This window comes from Geotrypetes seraphini, chromosome 1 (genome assembly GCF_902459505.1).
Source record: "Geotrypetes seraphini chromosome 1, aGeoSer1.1, whole genome shotgun sequence".
Classification (NCBI taxonomy): domain Eukaryota; kingdom Metazoa; phylum Chordata; class Amphibia; order Gymnophiona; family Dermophiidae; genus Geotrypetes; species Geotrypetes seraphini.
The window spans coordinates 527,277,992-527,304,549 of NC_047084.1; the positions used below are offsets into that span (position 1 = coordinate 527,277,992).

General features: G+C 40.5%; 1 long non-coding RNA gene across 2 annotated transcripts; it reads left to right on the forward strand.

Annotated features, from left to right (window-relative positions):
- Positions 1-147: 147 nt before the first annotated feature.
- LOC117367055 lies at positions 148-23,199 on the forward strand. Of its 2 annotated transcripts, XR_004540694.1 has the most exons (4): positions 148-281; positions 12,311-12,456; positions 14,022-14,193; positions 23,097-23,199. It is a non-coding gene; the product is annotated as an uncharacterized LOC117367055 (long non-coding RNA). The 2 variants fall into 2 exon arrangements; XR_004540693.1 differs by lacking the exon at positions 23,097-23,199 and having other exon boundaries at positions 14,022-14,359.
- The last annotated feature ends 3,359 nt before the right edge of the window (positions 23,200-26,558 follow it).

The following is a 26,558-nucleotide window of genomic DNA, read 5'->3' on the forward strand; positions in this document are numbered from 1 at the left end:
ACCCTGTTTGCCCTCTCATGGTAACCCAGCAACCTGTCAACAAAATGGAACTCCATACCCAGAAGGAGAGGAAGGAAGCCAATCAAAGACAGGATATGTGAACACACAGCCAGCCAATCAAAGGCAGGGACTCTAGCTAAGCGAGCCAAAGGGAAGACAGGAAGCTGAAAGACTTCTACTGCTAGTGGATTTTGAGGCTGCTGATGTCTTGTCTCATGTGAGCAGCAATTTCTGATGCATTTCTCTCAGATCCCATAGCAAGTTGTGCATATGTTGCGAAGGTAATACAGACAGTGGTTAAAATGTTTATAAATATAGTAACACAATAATTCCAAGATTCTGGTGCTTGTGGTCAGAATATTCTATATACAGTACTGTAATTTTCTACCATAGATGATGTTTCTCTTTTTCCTCCAATATTATGCTGAGTACGTCCTGCTTATTCTTTTGTAGGAATTCTGTTCTTTTTTCAAGCTCTGGGAACTGAGTATCCCTTAGAATTGCATTACTTCACCTTTGCACTGCAGTCAGGATCACTGGGTTTCCAGTTCAGTTTTTCTCTATATGTTTCAAATTTGTAGCTGTCTGTACTTAATGTGAGACTAAGATGAAATATTCTGCTAACTTGGGGTTTTAGTGCAAGAATTTATAATCTGTTTTTCCAACAGTAGTTTAATTAATATTATAATATTTGTAACACTGCAGTTTCATAGGTAAGGCTGTTATTTGAGCCTGGCATTTAGGGGACAGTTCTATAACTGGGGACCAAAAAGCTGAGATTCCAGTTTCACAGCAGCTCCTTGTGGCCTCGGCAAAGTCACTTAACTCTTCGTTGCATTGGGCCTGATGCTAGGAAGTTATGACAGCAATACCATTCCCGGGAATCAATGCTCCAAGGTCCGCAGTAGAGTGAAACTCTACTGCAAACCTAGGGCTGAAAAATTTTTGCGGCATGCTCAGAATAACGAGCATGCAAACTAATGCTGTGTTGAAATCACAGCAATTACTGTTCTATTGCAATAGGAACATCAGTCTTGATCAATGGGTCAAGCCTGATGCAAAATGTATAGAGAACCTCATTTACATATTCTTCTCCGCCTCCTCTCAGTCTAGGCTGTGCTGACCTTAGTTTTTCTCTCTACATGCAAAGTTGTAGGAGCTTGTCTATTCTGTCTGCTAGGTCTATAGCCCACAGGCACCTGCTTTGCTGGATTCCTGTGTGGCCAGCCTGCTTCAACAGTTTGGAGGCTCAGGAACTGTTCCCTTAGGAACAAGCTCGCCCTAGGTCTCATCCACAGTGAGCGCAGGCTGTTTGGATCCCATGGTGGTTTTGATCCTGCATCAGGGCTGGCTGCGTTCCTCCCGTCATGACGTTGCAAGGGCATCAGTGGGTGTCTGAGGGTCCACTCCCACGAGGGGTCTGGACAGCAGTCTGAAGAAACAAGCCATTTGGATGTTTCTAGGCAGAAGTCTTCTCATACCTCTGACTAGAGGTTCAATGAATAGTGGCTCCCAGCACAAGCAAAACACAGTGAGTAGGGCTGGTACAGCCTATGGGAAAAATGTGAATTTTGTGAGTTTATTTATTTTATTTATTTATTTCTTCCACTTATGCATCGCACATACCTATACAAGCCCTTGGCAACATAAGAACATAAGAATTGCCACTGTTGGATCAGACCAGTGGTCCTTCGTGCCCAGCAGTCCACTCACGCAGTGGCCCTTGGTCAAAGACCAGCACCCTAACTGAGACTAGCCCTACCTGCGTACGTTCTGGTTCAGCAGGAATTTGTCTAACTTTGTCTTTGAATCCCTGGAGGGTGTTTTCCCCTATGACAGACACTGGAAGAGTGTTCCAGTTTTCTACCACTCTCTGAGTAAAGAAGAACTTTCTTACATTCGTACGGAATCTATCCCCTTTCAATTTTAGAGAGTGCCCTCTCGTTCTCCCTACCTTGGAGAGGGTGAACAACCTGTCCTTATCTACTAAGTCTATTCCCTTCAGTACTTTGAATGTTTCGATCATGTCCCCTCTCAATCTCCTCTGTTCGAGGGAGATAAGGCCTAGTTTCTCTAATCTTTCACTATACAGCAACTCCTCCAGCCCCTTAACCATCTTAGTCGCCCTTCTCTGGACCCTTTCAAGTAGCATCATGTCCTTCTTCATGTACGGCGACCAATTATGGTCTGAATAACTCTGAATAACTTTGTATCGTCCGCAAATTTAATCACCTCACTCGTCGTTTCAATGTCTAGATCATTTATAAAGATGTTGAAGAGCACGGGTCCAAGCACCAAGCCCTGCGGTACCCCACTGGTGACGCTCTTCCAGTCCAAGTATTGTCCATTTACCCCCACTCTCTGTTTTCTCTGATTCAGCCAGTTTTTAATCCACATGAGTATTTCACCCTCGATTTCATGGCTCGCAATTTTCCGAAATAGTCGTTCATGCGGAACCTTGTCAAATGCCTTCTGAAAATTCAGATATACAATGTCGACCGGGTCGACCGACATTACAGAGGAAGAGGGTAGGGAGGACTATGGAGGGCAGGAAGGAGTGGAGAGGAGAGAAGTTTGTAGAATATTTCATAGATAGAAGCACCATCTATGTAAATGATATCTAAATAAATTAAAGTAATATGTAAAAAGGAATAGAAGGGAGGAACTGTTAAACAATACAATTCAGTTAATAAAATAAAAACAATAGGGGTAAAAACAATGGAATAAAATTTAAAATAATTCATAAACTGGAAGAAAAAATTGAAAAACAAAATCAAATGTCTGGCACAAGTCCAATTTCCTGAAGCAGCTCTGTTGCCTCAGCATATTTTAAATAATCCCAACGGCAAAAGTCCAGACGGGACAGATATCAGCTCGGGCTTTCCAGCTGCTGCAGCCCCCGACTCATCACTTCCAGGCAGAAGAGTCACAGAGATAGAACAATCCAGTGCTGGGCGGCGGATGCTCATGGGCAGCCCTCGAAGAATACAGCACTCTGCCTCCATCGGACAACCAGGAGGAGGAGTCCACGGCACGGTCCCACTCCACGGATCCAGAGACACCATCAGCCCCTCCCCAATGAGAGAGCAGACGTCGCCCTATCCTAGACAACCACCAGCAGCGATCAACCATGCCTCCACTGGTCCCGCCTCCAACAACGATCGCCCCGCAGCGATCTCCAGTCACTACACGCAGGTAGGAAGGGCCTCTGCTGAAAATGAACCGTTTCAGGCCTTTAGGTTAGTAGACAGTTATGCTGTGATTCTATAACTGTCATACTCCTCCAATCCAAGATGTTTTCTGACTCGCCCGAGTGAAAATTAAAATAAAAAAGTACAGAACCCTGTAAAACTATGAATAAGGTAGATGAAAGGAACAAAATAAAGTAGAAACCAACTAAATAAAACTAAAAACTTAAAACTATAAGAGAGAAACACTGAAGCCCAGGTCTTACTCAGACAACATTCTAGAACAGAATTAGGGACAGGTCCCCCACCTCTAAAAACCCCTTCCTTTATTTTTCTTTAATTTGTATTAAGCCTCATCAAGGAGGCATACAGGGAGGCCGTAGAAAATCACCAACGACAGTGGAACTGCCAAGATAGACCTCCAGGGAGTGAGGACCACCTGGAGGACAACCACAAGGAAGAAATGGGTGACACAGCGAGATCTGGAAACAGCGGAGGGAACCCACTCGAAGACGAGTCCGGTGCAAGCCAATGCCAGGATGAGGAAAGATGGAAGTGCACAGAGGACATGGACCTACAGCTGGAGAGATGGTCATACACCAGGCACACGGACATGCGGCTAGAGAGGCAAGAGAAGATCGAGAGGACAGTGATCGTCGTGGGGGACTCCATCATCAGACAAGACGACAACCACATAGCGGGAGGAAGACAGGATCGGCTGGTGACCTGCCTACCGGGAACCAAGGTATAAGATATAGTGAGCCGCATCAACAGGATCATCGACAGCATGGAAGAGGAAGATACGGTGGTGGTGATCCATGCTGTGGCTCTCTTCAGGGTATGCTCTGAAGTCTGCAGTATGACTTTGTAAATAGTGGGTTCACTGACCTGATTGGGAACAGGACAGTCCAACAATTTGAATTTTGGTGGGAAAATCAGTTGGTCAGCAATTTGAGTTTGTTGTGAAAGTCCATAGAATGGAAAAAGTCTCAGTGAACCAACTGTTTACAAAGTCACACTACAGACTTCAGTGCATACCTTGAAAAAAGCCACAGCATGGTGGCTGAAACATCGGTTTCTACTTGACAAAGACACAGCGAGATCCGGAAACCTGCAAAAAGCACAATGCCAGCTGTGGAAACCCTGAGAGAACATCTAACCCAGCTGCATGGGGAGAACATTTTAAAACCTACCAGAGACTTTTTCCATTCTATGGACTTTCACAACAAACTCAAATTTCTTACCAACTGACTTTCCCGACAAAATTCAAATTGGTGGACTGCCCTGCTCCCAATCAGGTCAGTGAACCCACTATTTACAAAGTCACACTACAGACTTCCGAGCATACCCCGAAGAAAGCCACAGCATGATGGCTGAAATGTCGGTTTCTACCTGACAAAGACGCAGCAAGACTCGGAAGCCAACAAGCACAATGCCAGCAGCAGAAACCCTGAGAGAACAACATAGATATTTGATTTTTCTGCAGGCACTTTTTTTCTCTTCAAATCAATGTGCATCCTTTTGAAAATAGAAAACCATGCCTCTTGCCTGAGTGAATGGCTTTTGAAAATTACTGCCTAAAAAAGGCAGTTATTTTAATTGAACTATAGATATCCATTCTGCTCTTTCTTTGTGGTTTTACATTTTAGAAAAATAGAATTCTAGGCAATGTATACAGTATGCACAAGAGAAAATGGAATGTTTTTCAGGTTATGATATGGGTTATTCTTGACCAACAGTACTTGAATTATCCAGAGGTGGTGGTGTGCATGAATTCTCCAGACTTTTATTCAGACACACCACCACTTTCAGATAATTCCTGTATTGTGGGTCCAAAACAAACTTCCACAACCTGCAAAAAAATAGAAACACTAAAATTCATTACAATGTCCAGCAGAGGGCAACCATCTCAAATAAACGAATTAAAAATATTTAGGTTACCAAGGTAGAATGAACTGAAACTGTGAGTTTTACTTTGATTCTGTGAACATATATTATTTCTAAAGATGTGCTGGATGTTCTGTCATTTGAATGAATAGGAAATGCCAAATTTTCCTATGTAGTTTTATTTTTTTCAAAATGAAAACAAAAGAATATAATTTGTTGTTGCCTGCCATATTTTGAAAATCCCGGTATTTGGGTTTTCCTCCATCTCTCCTTATGAGCCTCTGTGGGCCCTTTAGACTCCCCTCTTGACCAAATTGCAGGTCTTCTGTAGGCAGGAACATTCCCCTGTCATTCCCTGTTATTTGTCAAAATGGCACCAGCCAGGCCGAAGCTACTTTCTTATCTTTTATTTGCACTTGATATACCACCAAGTGGCCCATTAATTTAAAAACACATAGATGTAAAAACAATAAAAAAACAGACACATTAAAAAATGATTGCCGCCTTCTTGCAAGCAGATTCAGCTGTAGAGGAAAATGACATTGGCCCTGGGCCAGCCAGCACCATTTAATAATAAAAGTGGCATTAAGACAGGATAACAGGGGTTCTTTCCCATAAGACCTGCAAATGGGGAATAAAAGAAGTCCAAGGTGAGTCTTAGGGAAGGAGAGTGGTGAGTGTTAGTGCCGTTGGGAGAAAGGGAACTATGACCTCACAAGTGCCAGAAGTGCCAGATTTACCCACGGTATAAATTAAATAAGCTACAGATTACGGTCTCACAATCTGCAGGGCCTCATAAAAGTTCAGAAATTTTGGAGGGACTCAGAAAATTTTATGTGGCTTTTTATCAAACTTAAGCACAGAACCTGTACGTCCCCAGGTTTAGGAAAGGGTGCAAAAAGAAACGAACAAAAAACCCGGTGTGGATAACAAATGCAGTGAGAAAGGCAATAAGTGATAAGAAAGCATCGTTCAGAAAATGGAAAAAGGATCAAACCAAGGACAACCAGGATGAACACAAAAGGCACCAAAAGGAATGTGATAAGGAAAGCAAAAAGAGTGATAAGGAAAGCACCGAGTGATAAGGAAAGCAAAAAGAGAATATGAGGAGAAACTGGCAGGGAAAGCAGGAAACTTCAAACCATTCTTCAAGTATGTGAAGGGGAGACAACCGGCCAGGGAGGAAGTGGGACCCTTGGATGATGGAGCCAAAAAGGGAGTGGTAAAGGAGGAAACAGAGATAGCTGACAGGTTAAACAAGTTCTTCTCGTCAGTCTTCACAAAAGAGGACACATCCAATATTCCAGAACCCGAGGAGATCTTACATGGAGACCGGGATGGGAAGCTGGTCAAACTGGAGGTAAGCCGGGAGGATGTCCTCCGTCAGATAGACAGACTAAAGAGCGACAAATCACCAGGTCCGGACGGCATCCACCCAAGGGTACTAAAGGAGCTGAGAAACGAAATAGCAGAAACATTTTGCTTTATATGTAACCTTTCCTTAAAAACAGGGGAGATTCCAGAGGACTGGAAAATAGCAAATGTCACGCCCATCTTCAAGAAGGGATCAAGGGGTGACCCGGGAAACTACAGGCCGGTGAGTTTGACCTCGGTTCCGGGAAAGATGATGGAAGCACTGATTAAGGACACCATCTGCGATCACATAGAAAGCAATGGGCAGCTGAAGGTAAGCCAGCACGGCTTCTGCAAGGGGAGGTCATGCCTCACGAACTTGCTGTACTTCTTTGAGGAAATAAACAGCCAGATGGATAAAGGGGAATCCATAGACATCATTTACCTGGACTTCCAAAAAGTCTTCGACAAGGTACCCCATGAACGGCTGCTAAAGAAACTGTGGAACCACGGGATGCAAGGGGATATCCACTGATGGATCAAACACTGGCTGTCAAGCAGGAAACAAAGGGTTGGAGTAAAGGGCCATTACTCAGAATGGCAAAGGGTCACGAGTGGAGTCCCACAGGGATCGGTTCTGGGACCGCTCCTGTTCAATATATTTATTAACGACTTGGAGACAGGGGCGAACTGTGAGGTTATTAAATTTGCGGACGACACCAAACTCTACAGCAGGGTTAGAACCAAGGAAGATTGTGAAGACCTGCAAAGGGACTTAACGAGACTGGAAGACTGGATGAGAAAATGGCAAATGAGTTTTAACACTGAGAAATGCAAAGTCATGCATGTAGGGAAAAAGAACCCAATGTTCAACTATAAAATGGGGGAATCATTGCTGGGGGTGAGCAACCTTGAAAGAGACCTGGGGGTGATGGTGGACGCAACATTGAAAGCATCAGCACAGTGTGCGACAGCCTCAAAGAAAGCGAACAGAATGTTGGGTATCATCAAAAAGGGTATCACGACCAGGACGAAGGAAGTCATTTTGGCGCTGTATCAGGCAATGGTGCGCCCGCATCTGGAGTACTGTGTCCAGTACTGGTCACCGTACCTCAAAAAAGACATGGCGGTACTTGAGGGAGTCCAGAGAAGAGCGACAAAACTGATAAAAGGTATGGAAAACTTCTCATACGCTGACAGATTGGAAATGCTGGGGCTGTTTTCCCTGGAAAAGCGGAGGCTTAGAGGAGACATGATAGAAACCTTCAAAATCATGAAGGGCATAGAGAGGGTAGACAGGGACAAATTCTTCAGGCTTTGGGGAACCACAAGTACAAGGGGGCACTCGGAGAAATTGAAAAAGGACAGGTTTAGAACAAATGCTAGGAAGTTCTTTTTCACTCAGAGGGTGGTAGACACATGGAATGCGCTCCCGGAGGCTGTGATAAGCCAGAGGACGCTACAGGGGTTCAAGGAGGGTCTAGATAGGTTCCTAAAAGAAAAAGGGATTGAGGAGTACAGATAGAGGGGGAGGTAGGTTACAGGAGTAGTCAGAAACCACGTCACAGGACGTGGACCTGATGGGCCGCCGCGGGAGCGGACCGCTGGGCATGATGGACCTCTGGTCTGACCCAGTGGAGGCAACTTCTTATGTTCTTATGTTCAAGAAGTTGAATTACTTTCTTCTATACTTTTAAAATGGCTTCATACTTAGTGAATTTAGGTATTATTTTAAGCATAAATTTTCTGTTTTCAGGTTTATCAGTTTTCTGATTTTGCAAACAAGTTAATTATTATTTATGGGCCTCTTTTACGAAGCCATTTATCTCAGGCTGCTGTGGTAACTGCCCTGAAACCCATAGGGATTTAAAGGGCTTCAGGGCTTTTTTGCTTGGTTTGTAAAAGGGGAGTTATATTAATACTGTAAAAGTGATCCAAATTAGTAATTTTGTCAGCATGATATATATTTTAAAAATTCAATTTGTGTATTGTTTCTAGGGTATGTGATTTGGTATAATTTATTAAAAAGGGTCCACCAAGGGCTCCTTTTACTAAGCTGCGATAGTGTTTTTAGCGCGCATTAAAACCATGCTACGTGGCTAGAACTAACGCCAGCTCAATACTGGCCTTAGCGTCTAGCGCGTGGGGCAATTCTGCACGCGATAAGCATGCGCTAAAACCGCTATCGCAGCTTAGTAAAAGGAGCCCCAGGTTTTATATAGGTTAGGGCCTTACCAAATCTAAATATGGCACTGGACCTTACATTTTTCCTTCATTTTCTTTCTTTTTTTTTTGTTTAATTTTAAAGAAAGAAAACAAACAAAAGAAAATGAAACGTAAAACAAAAGGAAAGAGAAATGTTGAGTGCAAATACCCCAAGTAATTATCTGTATAATGCCACTGAATATCACTGCTTGGGCTCAGTGAGCACTAGTTATGCATGAATCAAATGTTACTTCCCAGCTCACAATATATGGTGAATAGAAAAAACTTAAAACCCCTACATTTTTTCATTTGACTTTGTTGTTTATCCACATTTGCTTCAATTATGCTATTAATCTGGATCAAAATAATGTCAAGCAACAGTTTGCATAATTGACTGCCATAACTCAGTGCTTACTTTGTCTATGACTCAAAAGTCACACCAGTGTGATGACATTGCTTATACTAACTATGAAAATGGTGTTTGCTAAAGAAGATAGAGTTGTTATTAAGTTTTGCAACAAACTAAACATTACAGTGCAAAATTAAGCCAGATTTCCAACAAAGAATTGGAATTGAGGGACTTAAGAGGGGCATAATAAAATAAAAAGTCTAAGTCCATTTTCAGCCTAAGGCTATAAGCACTCAAAGAAGGCAGCAGGGAAATGTCCATTTTTGAAAAAAACATCCAAAATATGGGGGAGGGGGAGGGAGGGTTCCGAGAATGGCCTAACTGTACATTCAAGTGTTTACCGGTAATCGCCCAGACCGCCACTACGTCTACCTTTAAGCTCTGTTCTTGACAAAAAAATCGCCCAAGTTCCAGGGGTGGGGGTGCTGGCAAATTTTTTTTTTTTTTTTGTGGGGGGGATCCAGCAAGAGAGATTGGATATCTCTCCTGCTAGAGAACCATTGAGGGTCACGATGGATGCCAGGCAGGAGGGACTGGGCATCTCTCCTGCCGTGATCATTCAGGGGAGTCACGGCGGGTGTCGGCAGGAGAGATTGGGCATCTCTCCTGCCATGATCGTTGCATGGGAGGGGGGAAGGGAACAGGTTGCTTGGGCTGCTGAACTGATCGTGGCAGCCGCAATCAGCTCAGTGGCCCGATCTGGAACTTATACCTGTTTTGGCTTGGTCTAAGTCAAAACATATATGTTCCGTCCAGGCAATCTGTTAAACTTTTCGATTATGACTGCTGGACGACTAAGTCTTAAGTTGGCCCACATCCCGTCCACATCCCGCCCACATCCCGCCTTATTCACTCCTCAAAAAACGCCCCTTTTCTCTCTGGGCGCACAGAGGCAGTGAAAAGGCCTAAGCTGGTTTTAGATACATCTAAAACCGTGTTCGATTATTGGCACTTGGATGATCATCCAAGTGCCGATTTAGGCGGGTTTTTGGACATATTTTCTTTTTGATTCTGTACCTCTAAGTTTCTAAAAAGAACTGATGAAGCTGGTATAAGAAACCAAAAGAAAGGAAGAGTTCTTGCCTCAATATATGACAAACAAACCAAAAGGGCAAGTGAGATCCAAAAATTCAACCAACGGGACTGTTTATTAATGAAAGTCTCAATATCAAAGTCACAAAACTAAAGATTAAATTCCCAACCAGGATCCCAGTTTCGACATTATTGAATGCCTTCTTCAGGGGACAAACCAGTGACTAAAACAGAGAAATAAAGGAAACATATACATCCAAGCAGTTAAAAGCAAAAATAAAATAAGATATTAACATATAAATGTACATACTCTATATAAAATAATATATTGTTTAAACGTCATAAGTAAAAACAAGGATAAAATGCATCGATTCAAATAAATAAAATCAAAACGAGGATAAATATACATATAGAAGTGTATACTACATATCAAGAATCTAAACAAGCGTGATAGGATAAAGAGCTTATATAAATAAAGCAACATGTTATTAAAAGATAAGCCTAAATGGCTAGGTTTGGCACATTTTTTTTAAAAAGAAGAGAATCCATGAGATTCATGTTGAAGAGAGCTACGACAGGCTTTTAAAAGAAAACTAGAATACAATATAATCCCGTTATACCAGACTCACTTATAATGGAACCTTGCATATAGCGGACAAGGTCCACTGGTCCCGGCCGAGCGCCATTATAAACATACAGAAAATCATCGGATATAGCGGACTCGCATATAACGGACTTTCAGATATACCGGTCAACTATTTTGGTCCCCAGAGCCGCTTTTAGCTGTAGTTTTATTTGGCTGTAACGGACATGCAGGCTCCGCCTACAAGGCACGTGGCATGCCAGTGATATAGTATCAAAATGCAGCCTAGAAAAAAAATGACAGAGTATTTTTCTTTCCAGTACAGTGTTCTGGTTTGCAATCATTTCGTGCCATACCAATATTTTGCCGAGTTTTGTTATTGATGATGCTGATACGCTTGTGCAGTGACTGTTGTTCATTGATTTATACATTGTTTCAAGTTGCCCTAAATAAAGCTTTAAAAATAATGCAACTCTGGATATAACGGACTCTGGATATAACGGACTGTTTTTCCAGGTCCCTTGAAGTCCGTTATAATGGGATTATATTGGAGCGGAAATTGAATATCTAGACAAATAGTGACAGAAAACACCATGTGACTGCACTAGAAAACAGTATCCGTGCCTTAGAGTTTGCTACAACTTGGGATGCTGTGTGCTTGAACTGAAAGAACCCATGTAAGTTCATTGATGGCCAGGTATCATAGGCAAGACACCCTTTGGTGCTATGCATAATAATTGCATCTCTGTATTTAAATACCGGAGCTGCTTTTTAATACTATAAAGCGTGGTTTGCCAAAAGGACTGAGCCTGAGCCAAAACAGAGAAAAACATAAGAAAGTGATCTTTATAGGTATCAGGGAAGCATGAAGACACATTTGATAATCTGACACAGTATTGGATAAAAAGGATTACAGAAATTCTGCAATATAAAATGTACCTAGAACACGCTGGTTGAAAAACCTCGGTGACAGTCAAATAGCTTTAACGATACCAAAACGAAAATGTAACAGATACAGAAGTGCATGAGTGAATCTTATGTTATGAAAACATGTTATGAAAACATAACAAAGTAATTAAGTTTGAAAATGGATGAGAGTAGTATCTGTCTTTTTACCATGTTGGTGTCTTCATAAACTTGCACACCAAAAAGAGACGTGCATGCATTTTCCCTTTCGTTTTAAAAGGAGCTTGGAAGCCACATATTATGGTGCTCCAAAAAGGTGCATTTCCTTTTTAATTCTTAAGAGCTGTACCTCAACTACACAAAAAATTTGAACTGTAAAGAATGTGAATGTTCAAATAAAAAATGAGTGAGCAGTAAAAGTGTGTCAATGTATTAAAAAATCCAGGGAAGGGTGGGAGGGGGGTTATTTCTGTCATAATTTGTTTTTTAAATACTTACACTTGGGATGGGTGGGAGGATGGAAGGATATGGCTAATAGGGTAAGGTTATTGGGGATATCTATGTTTCTGTGTTTTATTAAATTATCATTAGGTGAGTGGGTAGGGGTAGGGGAGAAATTGGTTGGTTATGTATATTTGAAAGTTAAATGTGCTTATATTGACTTATTATATATGATATATTTATGTATTGCACTATTGAAGATTGTAAAATCAATAAAGATTATTTTTTTTAAAAAATCAATGTTAGAAGGAACTGGAGCCGCGTAAAAGACAATGAATCTGAGCCTGCGCATGAAGGATGTCTTACGAAAATGAAAAAAATAAGATCAATTGAGACCAGTGAATGGCACGATAATATAGATTACGCCTGACGCAACAGAACTTAACTTGAAGGTATGGTATAAGTAAATTGTTCTGAAGACTGAAATGAAAATAAAAATGAAAACAAATGAGGCCAATAAGCAGTTTGAAGATATTGATCTCACCTAGTGAAGCAGAACTCAGTTTTAAGGCATGGTGACATGAGTGATCGATTATTGGGAAACAGAAGTTGAAGTGAGATGGCAAAAAATCGTGTGTCATAAAGAGGTTATCTTAGTCAAGCATAATAAGGATGTCTGAGTTTGAAAAAAAGGTAAAGTGTGGAAGGCAAAAACAAGAGTGGAAGACGATAACATAAGAAAATTGACATATATATATATCCCATGGAAACCTATCATTTATAGCAGATGCTATTGGTACTGATTAAAAATCAGAGACCTAGATTGTAAATAAGATTCATAACTGCAAAATATTGGTACAATATATGATGATATTTGAGCATGGCACACAGTAGTGATGGTCACTGTTTCATTAGAGGATACAGGGGGAGATTGATAACACTTGCATTCTGGTGATAAAGAAAAACACTATAGCTGCATTGAGGCCTAAGGGACGGAGAGTTTGCAGATCATATATAATCTGTTGTTTGACTTGTAGCAATGTAGTATCAACATCTCCACCTCTTGGGTTTGGTCTGATTCTTTTAAAGATGAAGAATTTAAATTCTTGAGTTTCATGTTTTAGGTCTAACCAATGTTGCACCAGTGGTGCGGAGAGGACTTGTCTTGTGATGCTACTTTGATGTTCAACGATGCATGTTTTAATCATCCTCTTTGTCAACATAAATCAGTTTACACAGGCACAGGATAATGTAAATGACACAGCTAGGGCTCCTTTTACTAAGGTGTGCTAGCGTTTTTGTGCACGCACAAAATTACCGCGCGCTAAACTGCGCGGTACACTTCTAGAATAACACCAGCTCAATGCTGGTATTAAGGTCTAGCGCACGCAGCAATTTAGCGCGCACTATTTCGCGCGTTTAGGCCCTAACGCACCTTTGTAAAGGAAGCCCCTAGTGTTGCAGTCTGAGGTGTGATGTAAATGGTAAGTATAGTTCCTTGTAGGGTGGACAAATGTATCAATTTAAACACCGAGAGGACATATGTATACTTGTTGAAGGGTCCAGAATAAGATCAGGCAGTCTTTAAGATTTTTTATCTCCTGTATAAGCCATCCTGTTTTCTAGTGCAGCCACATGGTGTTTTTTTTGTCATTACTTGTCTTGGTATTCAGTTTCCGCTATTCTGGTTTTCTTTTAAAATCTTATCATAGCTTTATGTCTCTGTCTCCCCTCCCCCCCCACCCCTTCCCACTCAGTCTTTTGCCCATTGCTTGTAAATTATAATAACATGATAAATGAAAATTGAAGACAAAATAGCCCATTTAGTCTCCCCGGCAGTGATTTGCAAAATGGAGCCCACCCTTCCCTTAATACCATTGCCTTTAGGGCTGAAACAATAGCTCCTTGCAGGTTACCCCTCCCCAGTACTCTCAAGCTGTTTTGATTTGTAGCTGAGTTATAACGATCACTCTGGGCAGGTTATTCCAGTGATTGGCTTCTATTTTTTTGCCTCTAGGGATTATCTATGTTTTGTCTCGGGATATATTGAATTTCATTACTGTTTTTAGTCTCCACCTCCTTCTCTGAGAAGTCAATCCAGTCATCCACCATCCTTGAGAAGAAATATCATTCTACCACCATCCTTGAGAAGAAATATCATTCTATCACTGCTAGATAAAACAAAAATGGTAAGAAAGTCCTGTTGAGCAATTCATTCTGGGATAGCAGAATGGTCTTTAGTGCAGTTTGACTGGGATTTAATTGTTTTCTTTCTAACATTTGTTGCAAAAACCCATCTGACTTTCTGAAATATTTCACCTCTGGATGAACTCTACAGCATCTGTATTAAACAAAACAGGAACATTTATTTATCTGGTTGTTCTTTTTCTCGTTCCGTTTCAACTAGCTGATGGGTTTACATGCCAGTCAGACGTAAACAACAATAAATCGTCTTTCTGGGATCAGAAGCCTATAATTTTCTTTCCTCTGAAAGTGGGAACTCCCTTTATAAAGACAGGATAACTTTGTGTTCTGAAGCCATTGTACTGCGAAATGAAGAGGTTACTGTGGCCAGGGTAAAAATAGTCTTTTTCCGAGAGCAATTCAATGACTCCATCATTACCCAGTGTCGCATACAGGTTGTAAACTTTGGGGCTGACATTTCCCTTCCAGGTGCTTTTATAGCCACAGAGTGAAAAAGATGCCCTGTACACATGTTCCAAGAGCCCGAGAACTGTCTGTTTTATTTCTCTGTTATTGCTTTTCTAGTTGGATATTGGTCGAATCTGTTTTTTGTCCCCTCAAGTGTTGCTTTAACATTTTAAGCCTACAATATTCTTTATAGCTGTGGTGTTATTTCCTCACACAGACAGGAAAATAAACAGATATAACTAGTGGTCTGGTATTCTAACATAATAAGAAATTATCCACAGCATTCTACAAGGTATCCTTATGGGTGACTGACAGAGTTAATAAAATGTGAATGTTGTCAAAGAAAGACCATTAAGAGCCTGAGCTCTTTCTAATTAGGCTCTTTTTTTGTACCATTCACTCAGCCTCCACCAGTATCTTCATGATCGTTCACAGTTTTCTTTTATTCTTTCCACCTCTTTTGTAACTCTCCCCTCCATTACATGTTCACTGCTTGCCTTCTCCATCTTTCTTTTCCCATGCTCCTCTGCTTCTAAACCAGACATGTACTAGAAAGAAGAAAGGAAAGCTGTGAGGAACAGGTACATGCACTCTCTCACTGTACCACTATTGGTCAGGATCATCCTCCAAGCCTGGAATCAGGGAAAGAGATGATATAGATCCACATTGTTTGATTGGAGGAGGGAGAATACGATTCCCAAACTCCCAGCTTCACCTCTTCTCAGAGTGTTGTTTTCCTCCAGCATGGTGAACCCATTTTTGAGAGTGTTCAAGTGTGAGGGGCTCCTCCTTCCCATTCTACTATGTCACTGGTGAAAATGGGCAACATAAATTTACAGGTAAGGAAGCAGCAGCAAATGTATGCAAACTGAAGCATTAGATTGATCTATACTACTGAACTCCCCTAACCTAAAACTGAACAGATGTCAGACGCAAGGTAGAGAGAACGAGAGGGCACTCTCTAAAGTTAAAAGGGGATAGATTCCGTACAAACGTAAGGAAGTTCTTCTTCACCCAGAGAGTGGTAGAAAACTGGAACGCTCTTCTGGAGGCTATTATAGGGGAAAACACCCTCCAGGGATTCAAGACAAAGTTAGACAAGTTCCTGCTGAACCGGAACGTACGCAGGTAAGGCTAGTCTCAGTTAGGGCACTGGTCATTGGCCTAAGGGCCACCGCGTGAGCGGACTGCTGGGCACGATGGACCTCTGGTCTGACCCAGCAGTGGAAATTCTTATGTTCTTATGCACCATGCAGCAATTTCATCAGCCAGAACGTGTCTTGCGATCTGTTGACAGGAAGTTGTTGTCAGTACCAGCCTTGAATATTGTGAAGTTATCAGTCAGTCACAAAACAATGTTTTCAGTTCAGGGGCCAGTGTGCTGGAATACCCTTTCCTTGGATTAAGGCAGGTGTACACTTTAATGCAGTTCAGGAAGGGATTAAAAACTGCCTTACTTTGTCAAGTAAGGTAAGTTGCTAGCTGCTTGAGTTCAGGTTTTTTGTTGAGTTGTTAGCGTTAAGGCAATTTGTTTTGTTAATGATTGTCTGTGTCATATTATGGGGACAGGGTTTGTTTTTGAGACTGTATATTTTTGTGCTTATAGGTTTTGTTACCTTTGCAATGATTTTGTTACCTGCTTAGAATTGTGGATTTGCGGGTTATAAATATTTAAATTAAAAAAATATATAAAAAGATACTGCATATACAGTATTTTCAAATTTAAATGAGAAAAGATAAGAAATAGAGCTAAAATTCAAAATAAAACCAATACAGTTATATACTAATCATTTTATGATATGATTGTATGGATGACCATATTTTATACTGTATATTTTCACTTATCATCAAAAAACATTTACACATAAACATATGTCACTTTCACACATATTCTTATGCTAAAGATAGAGCCAAGATAGGATTAGCAGGCTGGTTTAATTTTCAAGATTGAACATGAATCCAGACCTGTTACCATAACTCTAAATGCTTCCACATTAAGGGGCCCTTTTCCTAAAACTTATCACTCACTAACAGATATTACTGTGTGCTAAGTACCATTTGGCCCATAGGACATACTGCATTTAGCATATGCTAATGTCTGATAGCGTATGCTAAACTTTAATAAAAAGGCCCCTAAGTCTATCAGCTTCATTGCACTGATTTCCACCAATAGATATAGATACTACCCTTGGGACCGACCCTATTCAACATCTTTATAAGAGACTTGGCAGAAGGGCTTCGAGGTAAAATAGCATTATTCGCCGATGACGCCAAACTAAGTAATGTAGTGGGAAAATGCACAACGGACGAAGATTCAATGCCCGACAACATGATGCACGACCTACTCCTACTGGAGCGCTGGTCTAGGACCTGGCAACTCAGCTTCAATGCCAAAAAATGCAAAGTCATGCACCTAGGCAACCATAATCCATACAAGACTTATACTCTTAATGGTGAGATCCTAACAAGAACGGTAGCAGAACGGGACTTGGGGGTGATCGTCAGTGAGGACATGAAGGCTGCCAGTCAGGTAGAGCAGGCCTCATCCAAGGCAAGACAGATCCTAGGTTGCATACGCAGGGGTTTCGTCAGCCGTAAGCCGGAAGTCATTATGCCATTGTATAGATCCATGGTGAGGCCCCACCTGGAATACTGTGTGCAATTCTGGAGACCACATTATCGCAAAGATGTGCTGAGATTGGAGTCGGTTCAGAGAATGGCCACCCAGATGGTCTCGGGACTCAAAGATCTCCCGTACGAAGAAAGGTTAGACAAACTGCAGCTATACTCGCTTGAGGAGCGCAGAGAGAGGGGGGACATGATCGAGACGTTCAAGTATCTCACGGGCCGCATCAAAGCGGAAGAAGATATCTTCTTTTTCAAGGGACCCACGGCAACAAGAGGGCATCCGTGGAAAATCAGAGGCGGGAAACTACGAGGTGACACCAGGAAATTCTTTTTCACTGAAAGGGTGGTTGATTGCTGGAATAGTCTTCCACTGCAGGTGATTGAGGCCAGCAGCATGCCTGATTTTAAGGCCAAATGGGATCGACACGTGGGCTCTATTCACTAGGCAAAGGTAGGGGTGGGTCATTAGGGTGGGCAGACTAGATGGGCCGTGGCCCTTATCTGCCGTCTATTTCTATGTTTCTATGTTTACCCTATAGATCTCTAATCATATATACAGAGACAAGAGGACCCGAGCATGCTTCCAATTGCAGCTCCCAGAAGGGCGGGTACAACCAGGACTACTTTAGATGTATAGTGGTAGTATCTAATAATAATAACTAACCAAAACCTACCTTTTTGACAAATTCCTCTGAATGTTCCGATCCCCTCCCTCCTCCACCTCTGACCTCGACTCTCCCCCAGACCCTTTACTGCCTTAGGTTACACTTCTATTTGTAAAACTGCTGTATGATAGCAAACATAACTACTCCGAGTATATTACCTACCTGAAAAAATTAACTTCTCTGTCAATGTACCGTCTAAAATGTAAATGTAACTTGATTGAAAAATTGCATTGTCTATTGCATTGTATATTTCTTTAAATAAGTGGTTTTGGTTAACATTCATTCAGCAAGGCGCATGCGCGATTAAGAGGATAAAGGGCGCATGCGCGGCGTTCAAAAATTGCCAGCGCCATTTTTTCTTGTGCAGACGTAATTTACGCCGCACTGTGAGTATGTCTACTTCTTCATTTATTATAAGTTCTAGCACTGTCGCACTAAAGTTCAGTATATTGTTTTTCTGTTTTTGTAGTTTTCAATGATATGACCCCTGAAGAAGCCTATATACATGGTGAAACGGGTCCTGTAGGGCGTTTAGCCATTCGTTAACTACGAACCAGCTTATATGAGATAAGTGCAATGTTTAAAATTTTTTGATATATATTTTTCATATACGTTTTAAATATTTATTACACGTTGCACTTTATAGGAGCTGTATAGCTGGTTGCAGTAATTTGCACAAAAATACATGATATATACTTACCGGCTCAATGAATGATACCTATCACCTGTCAAAGTGGTTTTAGAACACAGCTGTGTTTAACCTTACAGGTCTCTGAGAGCGGTATAGCGATATGAGCAAGAACTCTTTATATTAGTCTTCAGTTTTGACTGTTGTACTTGTTTTTGATTAAGAAGACTTTGCCTACTTTAGCCATTGAGTGTTTCACTGATAATTATGGCATCTGAAGGGTGGAAGACAGCTTTCAGTTTTAGTACAGAACGAGCAGGGAAACTTTTAGATGTTCCCACTCAGTTTGATTCTTCTCACACGTTGAATACCAGTTCTTCAGCGTGGTTTGATATTTCTAAAACTTTCAAATCGTTAATAGGCATGGAGATTAACAGTGACATGCTTATTGAATATTGCAAAAAAGAAAGAATTCCGAGAGGCTTACGAGTATCAAAAGCCCCACAGATATTCAAAGATGATTCAAGTTTCGTTGAGACATGGAATAAAATTCTTAATAAATGTTCGTTAGATCTAATGCTTCTAATTATTGAGAACAGCAATCATCATATCAATGAGTTGAAAAAGAAAGTAGATCTTGATTTAATTGAGCTGAAATCGAGATCAACAGAAGATGAATTCTCCTCTAGCTTGAAGAATCTTAATGAAAACATGGAAAAATTGAGAGAAAACTTGAAAAGAAATAAATTAAAAAAGTTCAAAAGAGATGAACAAGATTATGTGCAGAATAGGTTCTATTCTTGGATGGATGCATCAAACTCGCAGAATTTAAGGGCAGATGAAACGGTTCAATCTGATGCTTCTTCTTCATCCACCTCGACCAGCAGTGGTGGTTCCACGACTTTTTTACGGAGAGGCCAATCCAACAGAAGAACTCGGTTAAGAGGAAGAAGAGGGGGCCCACAATCCAGACCCAACACAAGATCGCAGTCCACAAGGAACCAGTGGTGATCAACCTATCCACGAGACCTTTATCTGAGATCGAAGTGAAGGTTTTAACATATGGACTCTCGTTTGTACCATCTACTTCTTTTGATTTGTTTCAATTTAACATTGATTTGGAAAGACTGATAAGAAAATTACAGTTGAAAGTTTATTTTTCCAATAAAGATTACATGCAAGATAGGACTGTTATCACTCCGAAATCTTCTTGGTCCCCGTCTATCCCCTTGGACCCGATGGTCCATGCATTCAAGCAGTGTGTCCTTAAGGATGTGGCCGTATGGCAAGAGTCTCAGAGTTGGGTATATAATAACTTAACGAAAGTGGAACGAAATGCCATTTCTACTTTAAAAACGGATGACACTATCGTGATTAAGAAAGCTGATAAAGGGGGTGCCCTTGTCATCTTAGATCAAGTTAAATACCATGCAGAAATTATGAGACAATTGAATGATACATCGGTGTATGAAGAACTAGTGGGGAATCCTTCTTCTCGTTTGCAAACTCAAATATTGAATTTAACTAATCAGGGTTTCGAAGAGGGTTTTTTAACATCACGTGATCACAAATATTTGAATAGGAAGTTTCCCATGACGTCAACATTTTATATCCTTCCTAAAATACATAAAAGTTTGGAAGATCCGCCGGGGAGACCTATTATGTCGTCTAAAGGTTCGCTGTTAGAACCTTTATCAACATTTATTGATGAATTTTTGAAATATGAAATTCCTAAAATAGAATCTTATCTTCAAGACTCGAGAGATGTAATGTTAACATTAGATGCTGTTCCGAGTGAGCAGTTTTCTTTCATTCTGGTCTCCTTTGATGTTACTGCGTTATACACGTCTATTCCTCAGGAAGCAGCTCTGAACATCATCACAGAAATGCTTGATAGGAGACCACGACCTCATTTCATCCCTACAAGTTTTTTAATAGATCTTGCCACAATTACCATGACTGAGAACTTTTTTGTTTATAACCAAAAATATTACAGACAACGAAAAGGGGTGGCCATGGGGGCGGTTTTTGCCCCCTCCATTGCCAATTTATATATGGCAGATTTTGAGGCCCATTGGATTAAACATTCCCCTTTTAAAAAAGTGCTATACAGTTGGCATAGGTATATAGACGATATTTTGGTATTGTGGAAGGGAGATGAGGAAAATCTTGATGAGTTTTTGCTTTGGCTTAATAGCCGGGATGTGAATTTGCATTTCACTATGACTTGGTCTCGGTCTGAAATTGCTTTTCTAGATTTGTTTATTTCCCAAAAGGAAGATCATTTCGTGTATGATGTTTTCACAAAACCAACAGATCGTAACACATTTTTAGATTACCGGAGCTGTCATCCTATTAGTTTGAGAAATAATCTCCCCTTTTCGCAGTTTCTGAGGTTAAAGAGGAATTGTTCTTCTGAAACAACTTTTAAAAAAAGAGCTCAGGAATTGACAGTTAAATTAGAAGCAAGGGGTTATCCGAAAGCTACCTTGAAGAAAGCGCTTAAACGTACTAAAAACTATCACAGAGAGTGGCTATTTCTGAAGAAACCAAAAGATTTGTCCTCAGATGAGACGATCATGACCTGTACATTGCGTTATTCAAACGATGGGAATTCCATCGCGCACATTTTGAAAGAGAACTGGAAAATTATGAATACCAGTTCTCTTTTTGAAGATGTACAGTTGAGGATAGCCTTTTCTAGAAATAGGAATTTAAGAGACATTCTTTCTCCAACTAGATGTGGCATTGCCGAAACCCCGAGTTCGTCGCGGGTTGGTTTTGTTGCTTGTGGACATTGCAATATCTGTGAACTCACTATTTCGCAATCTGAGTTCACTAATCCACAGGATGGTAAAACGTATAAAATTAAACATTTTTTAACATGCTCTACTGATTATGTCATCTATGTGATAGTGTGCCCTTGCAACAAATTTTATGTTGGCATGTCCACTAGGTCATTGAAAGTTAGGATGGGAGAACACAAATCCAACATTAAATGTCTCCGAAGAAATGCCCCTCTAGCAGAACACTGTATTCAGTTGAAACATGTTTTTTCGGATTTAAAATGTTTCGGGATAGACAGGGAAGTTTGTAATATTAGAGGGGGTGACAGACAACGGAGATTACATCAGAGAGAGTCACGATGGATTTTTAAGTTAAATACGATAAAACCACGGGGGTTGAATTCTAACATAGACTGGTATTCTTTTTTCTAGTTCATTTTTCTAGTTCATTTTTCTAAAAAGATTTTTTCTAAATATTTTTCTAAACTTGTTTCTAAATTTAAGTGTTTTTCAATTGTTTGTTTCTTTTTCACAAAACAGTATATTTCTTTAAATAAGTGGTTTTGGTTAACATTCATTCAGCAAGGCGCATGCGCGATTAAGAGGATAAAGGGCGCATGCGCGGCGTTCAAAAATTGCCAGCGCCATTTTTTCTTGTGCAGACGTAATTTACGCCGCACTGTGAGTATGTCTACTTCTTCATTTATTATAAGTTCTAGCACTGTCGCACTAAAGTTCAGTATATTGTTTTTCTGTTTTTGTAGTTTTCAATGATATGACCCCTGAAGAAGCCTATATACATGGTGAAACGGGTCCCGTAGGGCGTTTAGCCATTCGTTAACTACGAACCAGCTTATATGAGATAAGTGCAATGTTTAAAATTTTTTGATATATATTTTTCATATACGTTTTAAATATTTATTACACGTTGCACTTTATAGGAGCTGTATAGCTGGTTGCAGTAATTTGCACAAAAATACATGATATATACTTACCGGCTCAATGAATGATACTTATCACCTGTCAAAGTGGTTTTAGAACACAGCTGTGTTTAACCTTACAGGTCTCTGAGAGCGGTATAGCGATATGAGCAAGAACTCTTTATATTAGTCTTCAGTTTTGACTGTTGTAAAATGTTAATGTAACATTAACAAAATTGTATCTTCGCTGTAATTGTACAGTCTCTTCTTCTGTTAACCGCATAGAACTTCCACGGTAATGCGGTATACAAGAATAAAGTTATTATTATTATTATTATATATCTATTGGCGGACATCAATACAATGAAGCTGATGGTCTTAGTATGGAAGTATTTAGAGTTATATAAAAAGGGCTTGTATATCGAAATCTTGAAGGTTAAACAGGCCTGCTAATTCTATCTTGGATTTATCTTTAGAAATTGTTGTCACCTAATAAGAATCCGAATAGCTTTGGAAATAGTTGAACTTGATGCCTTTAAGGCAACGTGTTCAAATTCACGCAGATAGTACTGAAAGAGACACTGACAGGGTTGGTAAAACTGCAGTGGTGGACATTTGATTTCAACTGTGGTGGAGCAGTAAAGAAGACAATTTAAAGGTCAAGGATTGAGCTGCAGCTTATTAAAGACTGGCTGAGCAGCACCAACCAATCATGTTGCTTCACTTTGCATATCTATGCTCCTTCACCATAGAAGATTAAAAGAAGAGGAAAATTTAAAGAGAAGCTTAAATTCATATCTTTTTTTTTGCCAGGGCACACAGCGAACTGTCCTTGGTATGGAATGCATTGCTAATAGACTATTCAAATTAACATTGGACTACCAGACTTGTATTTTTTAACTCATTCTTTGCCATTATATTAATTCTTGATGGTGTCCCCAAATCCCTATCAAAGCAAAACTATTTTATTTTCATTTTTTTAAGGAGTACTGGAAATCGACAGTTTATACAGTCTTATAACTAACTGATCCTTTGTACCTGTATACATCTTTGCCTGAAATACTGTTCAAATATAGAACTCAATGAAACTTTATTAAAGAATATACATAGTCTGTCCTTAAAGAATTTTCCTCATTCATCTGATCCCATTTCTCTTATCTTCTATTATAATTATATGCCAGTTAAATATACATTGAAGAAGGCCAAATCATTTGATCTGTATATCGTACTTGGATTTTCTTTCACAAATGATAAAATGCCAACAAATCAGAATATGCCCCTCCCTCCTTTTATCAAGCTGCGCTGCTGAGCCGCCAATAAGAATAGAATGGGTGGCTCGGCATTTAGCTTGTGCTGCTTGGCAGCACAGCTTGATAAAACGGGAATAATGAAGCTATGTAATATTTTTAATTCAACACTTCCATAGAAATAAAAATTTACCAAATATCTGCAAATGTTATTTGTACTGATGGATTCGGGGGTATTCCAATAACTAGTCACAGCTCAGTTTGCTGCTATAAGGATGTATGAAATTTAAAAGAAAAAAAATCTGTTTTGTAATTGAATAATAAGCCTCTTAAAAATATGACCATTTGACATAATAGAAGAAAAGTCATGAAACTGGCACTTTCTAAAAGGTCAATATACACATGATGAAACCAAACTAAATTATTATCATCATCATCTTATTTGATATACCACAAAATCAGTTAAAACATCCAACTGGTTTACAAATTAACGGGGAAATTCATCAAGGGGCACTAACCGATTTAGCATGTGCTAACCTCATTAGTGCAAGTTAACAATTAGCATATTTGATAAGATGGATGGATGAATGGATTCTTGGTATGAGTTGTGGGGTGTGGTGGAGGGATCATAACTTTCTCCCTCCACCTGGCTAATTTAAGTACCTTTTTGGCATTTAGATGGATTTAAAACAGGTCTGACTCAGAATGTCTAAATTCCATCCAGGCGTCTTGGGAAAGGTTGTTATTACCGCAAGACATTCAAGTTTAAGTGCACCCAGTGCCCACCAAGAACTTGCCTCCAACATGTTCCCCTTTACTTTTGGATGCACAGGGGCTAGGATATCTCACATGACGTCCAGAAAGACAGTTTAGAATATTGACACTTGGATGTCCTGGCGATTAGGATGTCCAAGAGCTGATTTATGCCATTTTTTGGGATGTCTTGCCCCCTCTTCTACAAAACTGCGCTAGCAGTTTCTAGCGCAGAGAGCTGCGCTGCTCCTGACTGATGCTCATAGGAACTCTATGAGCGCCGGGAGCAGCACGGGCCATTCAGCGCGACTCCCCTTGCTAGAAACTGCAAGCGCAGTTTTGTAGAAGAGGGGGTTAGTATTTCGAAAATGCTTGTAATAGCATGCAAACAGGAAATTGTAGAAACATGTTTAAAGTGTTTTATAACATTTTGCCTATTTGTGTACCCTAACCCTTGCATTGATTATTGAAATATATATATTTAAGAAGGGCAGGTCATGGGCAGAAATTGGGTGTGGAAGCATTAACTAGCTAGTACATTATACTTTCCTGCATGATGGGGAACAGTGAGGATTTTAAATGGAAAGCAAAACAAAATAGGAAGCCAATATTCCTCTGATAGAAGAGGGGAGATACTCTTGTATCTCATATTTCAAAGAGCAGTATGATGGAGGTGTTTTGAATATGTTGTGATAGTAGAGTTGTAATTTTGGTGACAAAATATATAAAAAAAAAAAGATGGTAATGAATTTAAGAGGGCAATAGAGGTTTACATGAGAGACACCACCTTGGAAAGGGAAGAGTGAAAGGAGAGGTGCTACAAGAGCTAGAAATAAAATCAGGAGAAATCAAAGATCCAGCTGTTTCACTAAAGACATGACAAGGAGGCCTGAAGGTTAAAAACCTCACCCGACTCTATTTGCAAGTTGAGGGAGGAGACTAATGTAACCTTGGAGGATTATGATCTTTTAGGATGACTGTGAAAAGTATTCATTCTCTGCTTGTGAAATACTCGTCAAGTAAACAGCTTGTGAAATATTCTTCATACTGTATAAACAACAGATATTTCTTTTAAATTTCAACTAGTGAGAAAGAGAGCAATATTTGCTCCAATGTGATTTCATTTTTTTCAAGCCATGATGAAACCAAGGTTGGAGTTGATTTGAGCATAAAGGAACTGAACAGAGAAGAGCCAGGTCATTCAGAGCAGACTACAAGATAGCATTTTCAAGATATGACTTGTACAGCTAAGAAAAGAGTTTAAAATCTGTAGGGAAAGGGGCACAATAAGAGATGGAAGTATCACGTCGCCTATTAGAAGTAGAATCAAGAGTCCAGGAGAAGCAGATGAGTGAATAATCTGTCCCGGGAAGAGGGATTGTACAAAGGTTTGAAACAGGAGACTGAAGCTTTGAAAGTAATGAGAAGGACAAAAATGTGTCTTGCAATGTGGGTTGGAATAGTCGGATGCTGTTATATCTCCAGAATCAACTAGAAAAGAAAGTCCTGAGCTTAAGGGCTCCTTTTACAAAGCCGCGCTAGCGGGTTTAGCGTGCGCGACTTTTAATCACGCGCTAACCCCCACGCTGGCCGATAAACCACCGCCTGCTCGAGGAGGCGGTAGCGGCTAGTGCGGCCGGCGGTTTAGCGTGCACTATTATGTGCGTTAAACCACTAGTGCGCCTTTGTTATGCAGGCAGGAGATGTTATGCAGGCAGGAGATGTGTAGGTTGAAATCATCTAAGACATTGCGTGGATCAGCAGGAAGGAGATAGGAAGAAAAAATATCATATACAATACAGTATTGACATCAGAGAGAAGGTGATGAGAGGAGATTGGTACATAAAAAAAGAAAAAGAAGAAGAGAACATGAACTCTATAAATGAACTATAATAATAAAAGGTTAGTGGCGCATGCGCTTTTAAAAAAGCGTGATTACTTCGGCCGTGATGTGTGATCTATGGCTGTGTTCCATTTTAGAACCTGGCCAATGATCACCCTGGCCACGCCCCTCCTCCCGCCCTCACCAACCCGAAGGAAACTCAGCAGACCTCCCGCCCTCACCTCACCAAGCTGGAAATCATACCTCCCACCCTCACTCACCGCTGCTGTCGCTGCCGCTGATCCTCCTCTTCGGGCCAGCCTGCGATCGTAGCTGGCTTTGGTGGGCCTCGCGGGCCGCTTTACGGCCTCGGTGGCACGTTCCCTCTGACGCATGGAATCGCGTCGGGAGGAGTGTGCTTCCGGGTTGGGGAGCGGCCTGCAAAGTTCGCTG